Raw genomic sequence first — 12,395 nt, 5'->3', positions numbered from 1 at the left:
CAACAGCCACAAGTTTTGTAATCCAGCAACGTAAGCGAGCCTGGTACAGCCATCTTATAAAAAGGATGATCTAAGCAGAAACCTCAAGTCACTCTACCCTTAACCCCACAAACCTGTTGCCTTCTAGTGTGTTCTTGTTTCTCAAATGCTGTTTAGCCACCTGGGAATATGGCTGATCGCAGGTTCTGTTGCTACAGTCTAGAGTGGGGCTGAGATTTTTGTAGGATATCAAGTTCCGGCTGACATTGATGCTCTTGGTCCCCTGGTTTTCAGACACATCCTGAGGAACAGAGCTGCAGAAAACAGATGGCATGGGCTGTACCGGGACCTACTCTAAGGCCAGGCTGCTTTGTCCTGGTCACCACCACCAGTGGATCACTATCCCACATCTCTTACCTTCTTGGCACTTTTCTTGTGGAAACAAACCTACTCCACTGAAGTAGAGATTCAGGTGATGTGATCCCCTCAGTGAGCCTAGGAGGATTAGAACTTCTAGAAGGATGGGAGGAACTTAAATCAGAACAAAAAAGACCCACTTTAAAATGGAGTTCCATTTGAACACAAAGTATTCAACATGTGTTATTCGTTTCCATTAGTTTGACCTTAATGAAGTCTCACTAAGTGTGTGGACAGTCTAGAATAGGTGGAGGTGGATAACCTTACACAGAATCTTCAGCTGTGAAAGACATCACACAGTACTGACAAAGACCAATGCCCAGGCAAATCACACATGCTGCAACACCCACCTCAGGTTCAACACCCAATAGCAACCTACCTGAGCACCTCAAGGAGTCACTCCGATGTCATATTATGTTTGGACTCCCACTCCAAGTCTACCCCATGAAAACCATGTTGAATGTGTCTCCTTACTTTCAAAGCACCCCACTGTGGCAGGGAAGTCCTCCATCGGATCTTACTCCAGAGCACCATCAGCTCTCTCATCCTTCCAGTCTCCACCTCATCCTCCAGACAGCACAAGCCTGAGGACAATAGGAAGCAATACAGGAAAGAAGAGGGCGGGCACTCTTTCCCCAGTGGTCACTTGTGATTTCATCAGGGAGCAATGGTGAGGAGTGACTGGAGACAGCAAGCATGTACCAGATTACTGGGGGCAAGTTTCCTTAAAATAGTTACATGACTACAATCAGGTACCAATTCCACTTACTGTGACCTTAACAAAGATTCGTGTTGCTCATTTTTTAATTTTTGGTGGTACTGGGGTTTGATCTCTGGGCTTTGTGCTTGCTAGCCATGTGCTCTAACACTTGAGTCACTCCTCCAGCCATCACGTTGCTTCTTTTTTTCATCCCCTGTGTCTTAGCATAAATTCACTCCATCCTTTGACAGAGTAACATCCAAGAGGCTGTCCTCACAACCATACTCCCTCTTCATTTTCCCCCAGAAACTGACCACAAGGCACACTACACAATGTCTCAGATCTCTCCCCACTAGAACTCAAATTTGGAGGACTGTATCCTTAGGACAGCAAGTGCTCAAATATATTACAAAAGGAACAGCAATGAATTTTCTTCACTACCCTAACCCAGTTAAGTCTGGAGCATGCTTTCAAACCAGTCTGGTATCGAACTTGCACCCATAAGCCTGTTTTTATACTTACAAGTAGTTCAGTTTGCAAGGGCTGGTATTGGGGGCGGCAGGAGTGTAGAGCAAAGTACATGCATTCACAAAAAGATGCCTGGGAAGAGTTGTGTTCAGTAGTGGAAGGAGAGGGGACTGTAGGATTCCTGAACTGAAGTGACAACATACATAGCAGGAAAAAAGGCACAGATAATTGTTTGGGGGCAGAAGCTATCAGGGGAAGGTGAGTACCAAATAACTCAGGGAGACTCAGATGCTTAAATGCCCTTGTTCAGAGTAGAGTGAAATGCTTTTGAAGTATAATAAATGATTTTTAGGGGAAGATAAATGGGCCCCCCACAGATACTGCCATTTATATATTTATGCTTTAGAAGCTGGGTAAGGCTGGGAGACAGAAATACCTCATAACAAAGTCTGAACAGGTGGGCTGAAATCCGTCTTCCTTCCTGCAATATGAAGTCAGTTAACCAACTCTCAAGAAGGCAACCAAAGGCAATCATTTTCTCCTTTGTCCTTTCACAGACAGAGGAAATACAATCTTTCCCTGCACTGAGGAGAAAAAAAGAATAGGTTAGAAAGTTCTTAGCTCTTAGGTGGTGTCTAAGGTTTTCCCAAAGTTTTTTATTTCAACACTGCTTAGCAAGCCAAGGTGCCAAACATTAAGGTATCATTTTCTGAGCCCCAAAGCATCTGTTCTGTATGGATGAGTGATAGAAAGTCAAAATGGTAAGCTGTGGCCTAGGGCCTCTAAAACTGGGAGCAAAAAGCATTGCAAGTCAACGTTGGTGGTACACAGGGCACCAGGACATCCCTGAACATGGTGCTACCCTGGTCCCAGCCAGGGTAGAAACACAAGAGCAACAGGAACCTAGACACCATTTAAAGACTGCACCAGATTTACAGGAACCATCAAGAGAACACTCATTAGCCCCAAAGTTGAATTAAAAAGCTAATTTGATGAGAATTGTTGCTAAATGAAACATTTTGTAATGTGAAAACAGAACCAAAAGTCCTAACACGTCAACACTTCTAGCCCCAAGTACATCTGGACGTAACAGCTTAGAGCACTCACAGTGACCAATCCTGGCCTTCTGCAAGCAAATGTGTCTTCGTGGCAAATTGAGCTTTTCCACAAGTTTATCTTTTGGCAGCATTATATAACACACTGCACGAACATTCCCTGCACAGACTGTCACAACTCCATAGTCAGCCTTGTGGTGGGCAAGGCACAGCATGTCTGTTCAAACCTGCTTATCCTTTTGATCCAGCAGTTTTGTCAGAGGGTTTTCTTGAGGAAGTAACAGGGCAAGTACAGGAATTCACCGATGAGCATGGTTTATCACCTAGAAAACTAAAATAGAAATTCTGCAAAATACAGGGTCATTGAAGAGTTAAGAATTCAAATTCAATCCCACCATAACTTCCTCCCCTGGATCCCTCAAGGAGCACAAAAGCATCAATTCCCCCAGGACTGCTACAATACATCAGTGACATGCTCAGACCTGGGAAGAGCCCCCTTACAGGAGAGGCACACTGCTGTCCTGTTGACACCTAACTTTTCTTTTCACCCCTTGGCAGCCCATGGGGGAGGCCCACAAGTGTCCATGCTGTGGACGCAGAGTTCAGGGCCATTCCCTGGGGAATACAAGTCGCCGTGGCCTTCTACGTTTTCTGAAGGTCTAAGAACAGTATATGAAGCATACCAGTCAAAACAAAGCAGGGCTGGGGAAGTAACACAGCTCAGTGGTAGAGCACTTGCCAACCTGGGCGTCATACTGGCTTCAGTGCTGAACACTGCAAAACAAAACCAAACCCCCAAATGCACAAAGCGCACGTGTGTGTGTGTGTGTGTGTGTGTGTGTGTGTGTGTGTGCTCTCAAACCTCAATTCCGCCCCTGAGGGTTTATAGAGCAAGAAAGCACCAATGTTGGGGGTATCATAGTTAACAAGGGGCTTCAAAAATCAACAAATTGATAAACATGAACTTACTGAGTTTAGAAGCAAAATCCTACCTTATCTAGGATTGTGATTCTACTCTATAAAAACTTTATTTCTACATTGTTTTCTACTATACTGCCATGCACAAATGTTGAAAGAAAATGCAGAAACTGAAAGACATATTAAGTTATTAATAAATTATCCTGATTGAAGTGTTCTATAAAGGACCATCACAAAAAGGTCAATGAGATACAAACTCCAGCACCAGCCAGGACACCCAGGCATTAGGAGTGCTTTTATGTTTTCATTACTGTCAGTACCCAAAATGCCAGTGGCTACAAGGAAACATCTGTAAAGAATTCCTATAAACATTAAAACTCAGAAATACTTAGTGGCAGGAAGAATCTCAAATTAGATGTTCAGTGACAGATGCACAGTACAGACGTGTAGCCAAAAGCATTTTGAAAGAAATCTTCAGAATTTTCATCATGCACCTTTCTCCAGTGAAATCAATGGAAACCTTTCATTCTTTTATTTTTTTCCTGTTTTCAACAAAAATGTCAGTCCCTCCAGCAGGGTCCCGAATCACAAGAGGAAGTCTTCCATCTGGCTCTGGGAAAACATGTTTACAGGTACACTTGGCAACTTGAAGACCAGAGAACACCCAAGGCCACCCAGGTGAAACCACTTCAGACAGAGGGTCTAGGATGCAACAGTGCAATTTGCTGACTTCATTAACACTGAAGCAAAAACTTCAAGTATTCTCCACTGCGTTCTTCCATGGAAGAATTGTGGTATCTAGTTTAGTCTCCAGCAGCAACCCCAGAGAGAAATTAGGGTTAAGAGGCTCAGAGTAAAGAACAGCAGACACAAGTCAGGTACATAAGACCTGACTCAGAGAAAGGCCACTAGGGCAAGTCCCTGGACTGCTTCCAAACTATTTCCTACACAACAAAGCTCTTCAATGGACAGAATCAGATCCTGTGTGTTCTACAAAGACCTGCAGGGAGGATAGTCACACAGCCAAACTAGTTCAGCCTTTTCACAGGCTTGATGTGCTACAAGCTTCACACAGGCCCCTCCCATGAGACCTGATTGGAGGTAGGTGAAGGCAAACTTAATGCTGACCTATTAGGCACCTACTACAGAGAGCAAAGGCCATCCAACACACCCTTCCACAGTGCATGAAGTTCTGGACTTTGAGAGACCAGGTCCAGGTGCCATCTGTTAATCTCCATCACATTGGTGTCAGCAGTGGCATAGAATACAGACTTACAGAGTTTAGGAGTCTGGGAGGCAATTACAACTGGATTAAGAACACATACCAAATGGCAGCTGTTAACAGTGTCACATCTAATAAGGCACCAAGACCAAACAGAGTAAGTGAAAGAATGTTTTGGTGCACAAGTAACAGTGGTGGGGACTGCACTACTGAAAATCACTGGCTATGGGTGTCACACAGGCAAAGATTTCTGGCACTGTTTGGACCCATGAGGGTGCTCCAAACAGGATGAGATCCAATACAAACGAGTCACCAGGACAAGGCACAAGACCCAGCCAGGTGAGAAGGCAAGGTAGATAATACCAGGTGAATAAACTCAGGAGAGTAAGCTCAGAAAATTGATGCTAGGATGTCAAGGTTAGAGAGATAACCCAGAGAATCAAGCTAGAAGGGTAAGCAGAAGTGGATAAGGCCAAGCGAGGAGGCCCAAGTGTGTACGACAGGAAGTTAAGGCCTTAACTTTATTTACATGGCTTTAAGCTGTATGAAGCTAGGTGGTAAACACCAAAGTCAATAAGACCAAGTATTTAAGGGCATAAATTTAACCCAGATTGGTGAGAAGGACAGAACATTGGAGATGAACTAAAGGAGGGGAGTCTAACCCAGGGTAGGGCATGACCAATGGGATTAGGGTTTGGTATACAACCAGGAGCAAATGACTAGGAACGTAGGGCTAGAATGGCCACTAAGTAAAGCTAAGGTAGTTAACACCAAGTAGAGAAGTATTTATGGCCAGAGGAGTAAAGCCACCTAAGTAAGGAGAGTTGGGAAAAGCCTGGTAGGTAAGGCTAAGGCTTAAAGGACAGGGGTACAAAGCCATAAAGGAATGTGCAGGACAGTAAGGACACTGGACTCTGTCCAATAGATCTGGCCACTAGTAGAGTCAGACTGGGACAGTCTAGGTAGGAAAAATCATGTACATAAATACAGAAGTTTAAGGCCAAGTTGAAAAGACAGAAGGGTAAAGACCAGGAGTATAGACCACAAACAAACAAGCTAACTAAAACTAGGTGCGTAACACTAAGGTAGTAAGTATAGAAAAGGATTAAGATCGCAAAGTTATAAACAGTATGACCAAGGGGATAAGTCCAGGAACAAGGTAGATAGAGAGTTGGGGGCTTGAGCAGGGTCTATGGGCACCTGGGTCTAGATGTACAGGGAGAGGCCAAAAAAAACAGTGGTCTATCAGCCAGGTATGTTTGGGGCCAGGGACTAGATCTCTCTAGGGTGTTGAGGCCAGGGTGGCATAAGGCCAAAGGCATTGTTAGGTGACATCACTTGGAAATACCAAAACAATTAGCACCTGGTCAGTAAGGATAGGTGATCATCACAGCCAAGGAGAAAATGCCAATAGGTAGGTCAATAGTGATGGACACAGGGCTGGAAGGGGACTGGTTGTGCAAGGTATAGGGGCAATGCATTTGGCCAGCTGTATGTGGGCAGAAGCTCTGTACAGGAGGTACAGGCAACACAGAAGGGCCAAGTGATAAAACCCAGGACATTATCAACTGTAGTGGTACAAAGCCTTGTAGATTCAAGGTTTAAAAAACTACAAAGTTAAATGGGCCAGGTGCCCCTGGCAAGATGGCATAGATGGGAATAGAGTTATGAGGGGCAAAGGGGTAGAAAGTTAGTTTAAACAAAAAAATGGATGAGGCCCAAGAGGCAAGTCAGGCTACACAAGGCCAATTGGAGAAAGATTAGGTGCAAAATGTGGACACAACCAAAAGTATTAAAACCTGGTGACTAAAAGTAAGGTGTCATTAAGACCAGTTGGAAAGTCACATGTACAAGCTAGGGATATAGCAACATGGGGGTTTGACAAGATGTAATGGCAAGTAGTTCTGGCCATTTGAACTGGGAAGAGGGTACAACTAGGGGATATGACCTAGACCAAGCACACAAAGAGGGTTTGAGGACATAGATGAAAGCTAGAATTTTAATGAGTCTAGGTAGTTAACATCATATTGAAGACACAATGCAAAGAAACATTTGTATAAGGCCACATGGAGAAGGCAAGATGAGTAACCTATATGGTCAAGACCAGGTAAGCAAAGGAAAGGGATGGCGGCGACAGCCTGGAAGTGGCCAAGAGCCAGATAATTTAGGCATAACAGCCAGGTGTCATGTGGACAAAACCTAAGGATCAAGATCTTGTGACTACAGCCAGCAGCTATGAATGCCACCGAGCACAGCTAAGTGGAAAAGGCCAAGGAAGTGGGCAAGACAGTTGGACTAGGAGGGAGGGCATGTGGGTTTGGTCGATAAAATGTGGGCATGGACTCTGGCAAGAGTAAAGCCAAGATAGTAAGGCCAAGAGATAAAGGCTGGGTATCTAATAAATCAAAGTGTACAGGGCCATGTTGAATCTAGGTGAATACTTCATCTAGGATGTTAAGGCAAAGGCCGGTGACATCACAGGGCCAGGGCCAGATGGTTTGTCAGGATGGGTATGGCTTCAGCAGAGGGGATATGGTGGGTCAAGCCACATGGATAAGTCTTAGGGGATAAGGTAAGGTAAAGAAGGTCAAGGGGAGCAAAATCATGCCTGAAATGGCAGGTGGGCTTAACCAAAAAATTAGAACCAAATGTCAAAGGGCCATAAATACCACTATGGTATGACCATTGGGCAAGGACATGGTGGTGGGGTGGGTGGAGAGGATGTGAAGCACTGGGAGGGCAGTAAGGGCAGAGGTCTCTGGACATGAGAAAAGCCAAGAGACGAGGCCAAGATACAAAGGCCAAGTGCTGAATAAATCTCACAAGGGAAGGCCATGTTGGATGTAGGTGACTAACCTTGAAGGTTAAGGTAAAGCAGTTAACATCACAATGGTAGGGACAGGAGGCTTAGTGGTTGGCAAGTCTTGGGGGCGGGTGGCGTGCCATAGGGCAGGCCAAATGGATAAGCAAAGGTGAAGGGGGGCAAGACCAGGCATGAAATGTCACATGGGCATAAGCCAAAGGATTAACACCTGGTGACTAAAGTGAGAGGCCAGTAAGGACAGTAGAGCATGGCCAAGGGAGAGAAGCCAAGTTGGTGGGTATAAGCAACTGGGCAGTGGGCGGTGGGTAGAGTCAAGTGGGCAGTGGGTAGGGTCAAGTGGGATTGGTCGGTTTGGTCTGGGCAGGGGGTTCTGGGTCCTGACTAAAATGGAGAGGCCAAGCGATGAGGCCAGAAGTACAAGTTGCTCTAGATGTCTGCACTCAGGAGTTTAAGGTAAAGTGGGAGATGCAAGTGACTATGGTGCAGGCATAGAGGTTTTGTTTGTCAGGCCAAACTAATAAGGCATAGAATACAAGACAAGGCAGGTAAAGCCAGTGGGCTGGGGGTGGCGGGAGAAGAGTGGGGTGAGAAATGACAGGGGCTTCAACAAAAGGATTAAGACAGGTGACTAAGGCCAGGAGGTTATTAAGACCAGTGGGAAATGGCAATTTGCTCAATACCAAGCATAATGGACTTTGGGACTGGGACAAATGGGCCTGGCTGAGGCCAGAGTTAAGGTATACATCCAGGAAAATGATCCCATGAGATAAAAGCCAGACTTCTAATTAAAGTGTAGGTGGTAATGCTATGTCTGAGATCAGGCAGTCGATCCAAGGAGCATAACGATGGCGTTGATTCTGGATGGATACGGCCATGTGGTTTATAAGCCACAAAAGTACTGATCTGAGGACCTGAGTGAGGTAACACCAGGTACGTAGAGCCTAAGGACATGACCTAGGGGGCTAGGCTAAGGGATATTAGAGACAGTCAGGTGGGAGCTGAATCCAGGTGCTTAGGGTGTAACTGAGGTGTCATGGCCATGAAAAGTGAGTAAAGAAGTGGTGACTAAATACCAGTGGAGTATGTCATTAGTGGGGTATGCCAAGGTGGTCTGAGTGGAGATTGGGCAGGGAGTGAGGACAAATGGGTTTGACCAATCTGGTGTGAGCATGGACTCTGGCCACCAAAACTAAAGCCAAAATAGCAAGGCCACAGGATAATGGCCCAGTGTTTCATACAACTAGGGTGTAAAGGCCATATTGGATCTTGGTGACAATACCTAGGAGGATGAGGCAAAAGGGTTGGTGTCACAAGGATGGGGTAGGATAATTCATTATTGGTATAGCCTGGGTGGTGGGGGTGTGATGGGTCAGGTCAAATCAATAAGGTATGGGGGGGAAATAGCAAACTAGCTAAGGCCAAGGAGGCAACACCAGATATGACATGGCACATGGGCAAAGTCAAAAAGAGCAAGAACAAATGATTAAGGCAAGGAGGTCATTGAGACCTGTGGCCTAGGCCATAGTTAATGGGTTTCAGGATTTGAGCAGGAGGTAAGAAACAACTGGCCTAGCCTGGCTGTAGCCAGAGAATCAGTTCAAGGGGAAAGATCAATGAGGGTGAAGCCACGAGATGAAAGCCAGGAGTCTGAGTCTAGGTGACAATGCCACGTCTGAGACCAGATCACAAAACCTAGGAACATTAAAAGAGGTTAATTCCAGATGGACTGGAATGTGTGGTTTACAGGCCATGAGGGCATGGAGCCAAGCACTTCTGAATAAGGCCACTTGGTAAGACAAGTTGGGAAATGCATCAGGTCAAAACCTAGAAGGGCAAGAGCAAGGGATTTGGTTTTGGTTGAGGACCAAAACCAGGTGCTTAAGGTACAATGCACAAGTGTTTTGTGTGACAAAGGCAAGGAGGCTATAAAGGCCAGTGGACAAGGTCATGGGGATAGATGTGGGCAATTGAGGAGGGAATATGGCAAGTGGATTTGGTCAGAGGGATCTAGGCAGGGGTCTCTGGACACTTGGTACACCTAATATGGTGATGCCGAGAGAACAAGGTCAGGGGTTTAGTAGATCCAGTGAGGTGAGGACATGCTTTACTACAGAGGAGTAAAGCAAAGTGGCAGATGCCCCAGAGATAGGGCCAGGTGAGTTGTGCCATGGGCCTATGGACATAACAACACATTAAGGACTGATGCCCATAGTCAGAAGGTCATGAAGGCCTGAGGGGCAGGGCCAGTTGAGTGAGAAAACGGGAGATGAGAGGAATGGAGCAGGGAATGTAGGTTCATTTTAAATGGTCTCTGGCCACCTAGTAAAGCCAATATGGTGAGATAAGGGCAGGTTCGTTATAAATGTAAGGATATGACACCATGTTGGATCTAGGTGACTATACCTAGGAAGTAACTGCAAAGGGGTTGACATAACAGGGATAGGGCCAGATGGTTACATTAGAATGGTATGGTTTCCGCCACAGTAGATTAGGCCATATTGTTAAGGAATGAGGGACAAGGCAAGGTCAGCTATGGCATGGGCATAACCACAGGATTAAGACCCACTGACTGAGGCCAGGTCATTATGACCATTGGAGCATGGTGAGGTAGGCAACACAACAGGTGTGGATGTGGAGTATTAGGCAGGGATTAAGGACAAGTGGGGTTGGATAGCTCAGTGAGTCAGGGCAGGGGGCTCTGGGAACTGAGTTAAACAAAGACCATGAGGTCAAGAGACCAAGGCCAGAAGTTTAGCAAATCAAACTGGGTAAGACATGTTGGCTCTAGGTGACTGCACTAGGAGTTTAAGGCAACAAAGTGGATATGCCAGATCAGGGCCAAGTAGGTATGGCTTAGGTCCAGAGTGTATAGTCAGTCAGGCCAAATGAAGGTACAGGGTACTTGGCAAAAGACAGATGAAGCCAATTGTGTGTGTTGCGGGGGGTGGACAACAAGAGCAGGTGTAGAATGACATGGCTTAAACCAAAGGACTAAGTAAGACCTGGTGACAAATGCCAAGAGGTCATTAAAGCCAGTGGGAAATGATAGGTGCTCAAGGCCAAGTGGAATGGGCTTTGGGGATGGACAGGACAAGGCAAGGGAGCACTGGTCATGCATCAAGGGAGATGAGCCCATGAGACTAAGGCCAGAACTTTAAAGTATAGGCAGTAATGCCCATGTCTAATGCTAGGCCACTGATCCTAGGTGCAGGACAGGTTAATTCTGGATAGACAGGGTCATGTGATCTGTATGCCCAAGGACTTCTGAGTAAGACCTTGTGGGTAAAACCAGGTATATAAGGCATTAAGTCATGACTTTAGAAGGGCTAGGCCCAGGGATGTTGGGGACAGTCAGGTGAGAAGCAAAGCCAGGTGCTATATGTGCAATGACCAGGTATCATGGGGGCAAGACAAATGGTTTAAAAAGCAATGACTAAGGCCAGGTGCTCATAAAGACTAGTGGGGCATGGCCTGGTGGGTGAGGTCAAGGGTATTGGGCAGTAGATAAGGAAATGTGTCTTGGTCAATGAGGTCTGGGCACGGGCTCTGGCCAGTAAGTAAAGCCAAGATGGTGAGGAAAAGAAGTAACAGCCAGATGTTTAAGAAATCTAAAGGCTAAGACCAGGCTGGATCTAGGCGACTACACCTAGGAGTTTAAAGAAAAGGGGTTGGTCACAGGGATAGGTCAGATAGGTACCTGTGATGGGTCAAGGGGATATATTGAGTTAGACAAACTGATAAAACATGAGGGACAAAGAAAAGGTAAGGAGAGTAAGGCCAAGTGGGGCAATTCCAGGTCAGCAATGTCACGTGAGCATTATCAGAATGACTAGGACCTAATGATTAAGGATGTCATTAAGACCAGTGGGGCAGGGCCGGACAGGCAAGGCCATGGAGCTGGCTGTATGTGGGGGCTGGGGGAAGGATAAGGACAAGTGGGGTTGTTTAACAAGGTCTGGGCAGAGAGCTCTGAGGAGTGCATAAAGCCTAGATGATGGACTGGTTAAGTGGGTCAAGTGGTAGAGTGCCTGCTTAGCAAACATGAGGCCCTGAGTTCAAACTCCAGAACTGCCAAAAAAAAAAGAAGTATTTATTAAAGCCTAGATGGTGAGGCCAAGATATAAAGGCCAGGTGTTAAATCTAAAACAGTAAGGCCACATTGGATCTAGGCAACACCACTTAGGAGGTTAAAGCAAAGGTACTGACATCAAAGGGATAGGCTGGTGGGGAAACAAGACAAGGCAAGGTATTTAAGAACAAAGGGTCAAGACCACATGTGATTCAGCAAGCAGGCTTAATTAAAAGCAGTGAGATCTAGTCAATAAGGGGAGGATGTCAATAAGACCAGTGGGCAACAGTACATACACATGCTAGGGGAAAGGGGTTCAGGGCTTGGGGAGAATGTACAGCCAAGTGGGTCTTGTTGCAGAAGAATTGGCCATGGACAGACCCAGGAGGTGAAAGGCAGGAGCCTAATAATTCTAGGTGGATAAGGTCAAGTTGGAGGCAAGGTCCCCAAGGTAGGAGAGTAAGAGAAATATGTTAATACCACATGCACAGCCATATGGTGTATAGCCCAAGAGGACATGAGGTCAAGAGCTTTTATGTAATTCTAGTATGGTAAGACTAGATAGGTAACACATAACGTGAAGACTTCAGAGGTCAACGCCAAAGGATGGTGGGACAGGGGTCACAAAGCCCCGTGCTTTGCATATAACCACCAAGTGTTATCACCTGGTGAGCAAAGTCAGGAATCATTAAGAGAAGTGGGACATGGCCTGGTGAGCAAGGTCAAGGGGATGGACATGGGGT

At 45.9% G+C, this 12,395-nt stretch overlaps 1 long non-coding RNA gene across 31 annotated transcripts in view; it reads right to left on the bottom strand.

Moving 5' to 3' along the window:
- Positions 1 to 12,395, bottom strand: part of LOC109684445 (uncharacterized) — a 141,642-nt gene that overhangs the window by 58,397 nt on the left and 70,850 nt on the right. For 27 of the 31 annotated variants that reach the window (XR_012450603.1, XR_012450593.1, XR_012450582.1 and 24 more), the window contains 2 exons: positions 397 to 3,393; positions 114 to 293 (listed from right to left, as the gene is read on the bottom strand). This is a non-coding gene — a long non-coding RNA (uncharacterized lncRNA). The remainder of the gene's footprint in view (positions 1 to 113; positions 294 to 396; positions 3,394 to 12,395) is intronic. The other 4 variants (XR_012450602.1, XR_012450596.1, XR_012450600.1 and 1 more) reach the window with 4 other exon arrangements.

Source organism: Castor canadensis, chromosome 8, assembly GCF_047511655.1.
Source record: "Castor canadensis chromosome 8, mCasCan1.hap1v2, whole genome shotgun sequence".
Lineage (NCBI taxonomy): Eukaryota > Metazoa > Chordata > Mammalia > Rodentia > Castoridae > Castor > Castor canadensis.
The sequence above is the reverse complement of the archived record's forward strand: the minus strand, read 5'-3'. Positions and strand labels throughout refer to the sequence as shown.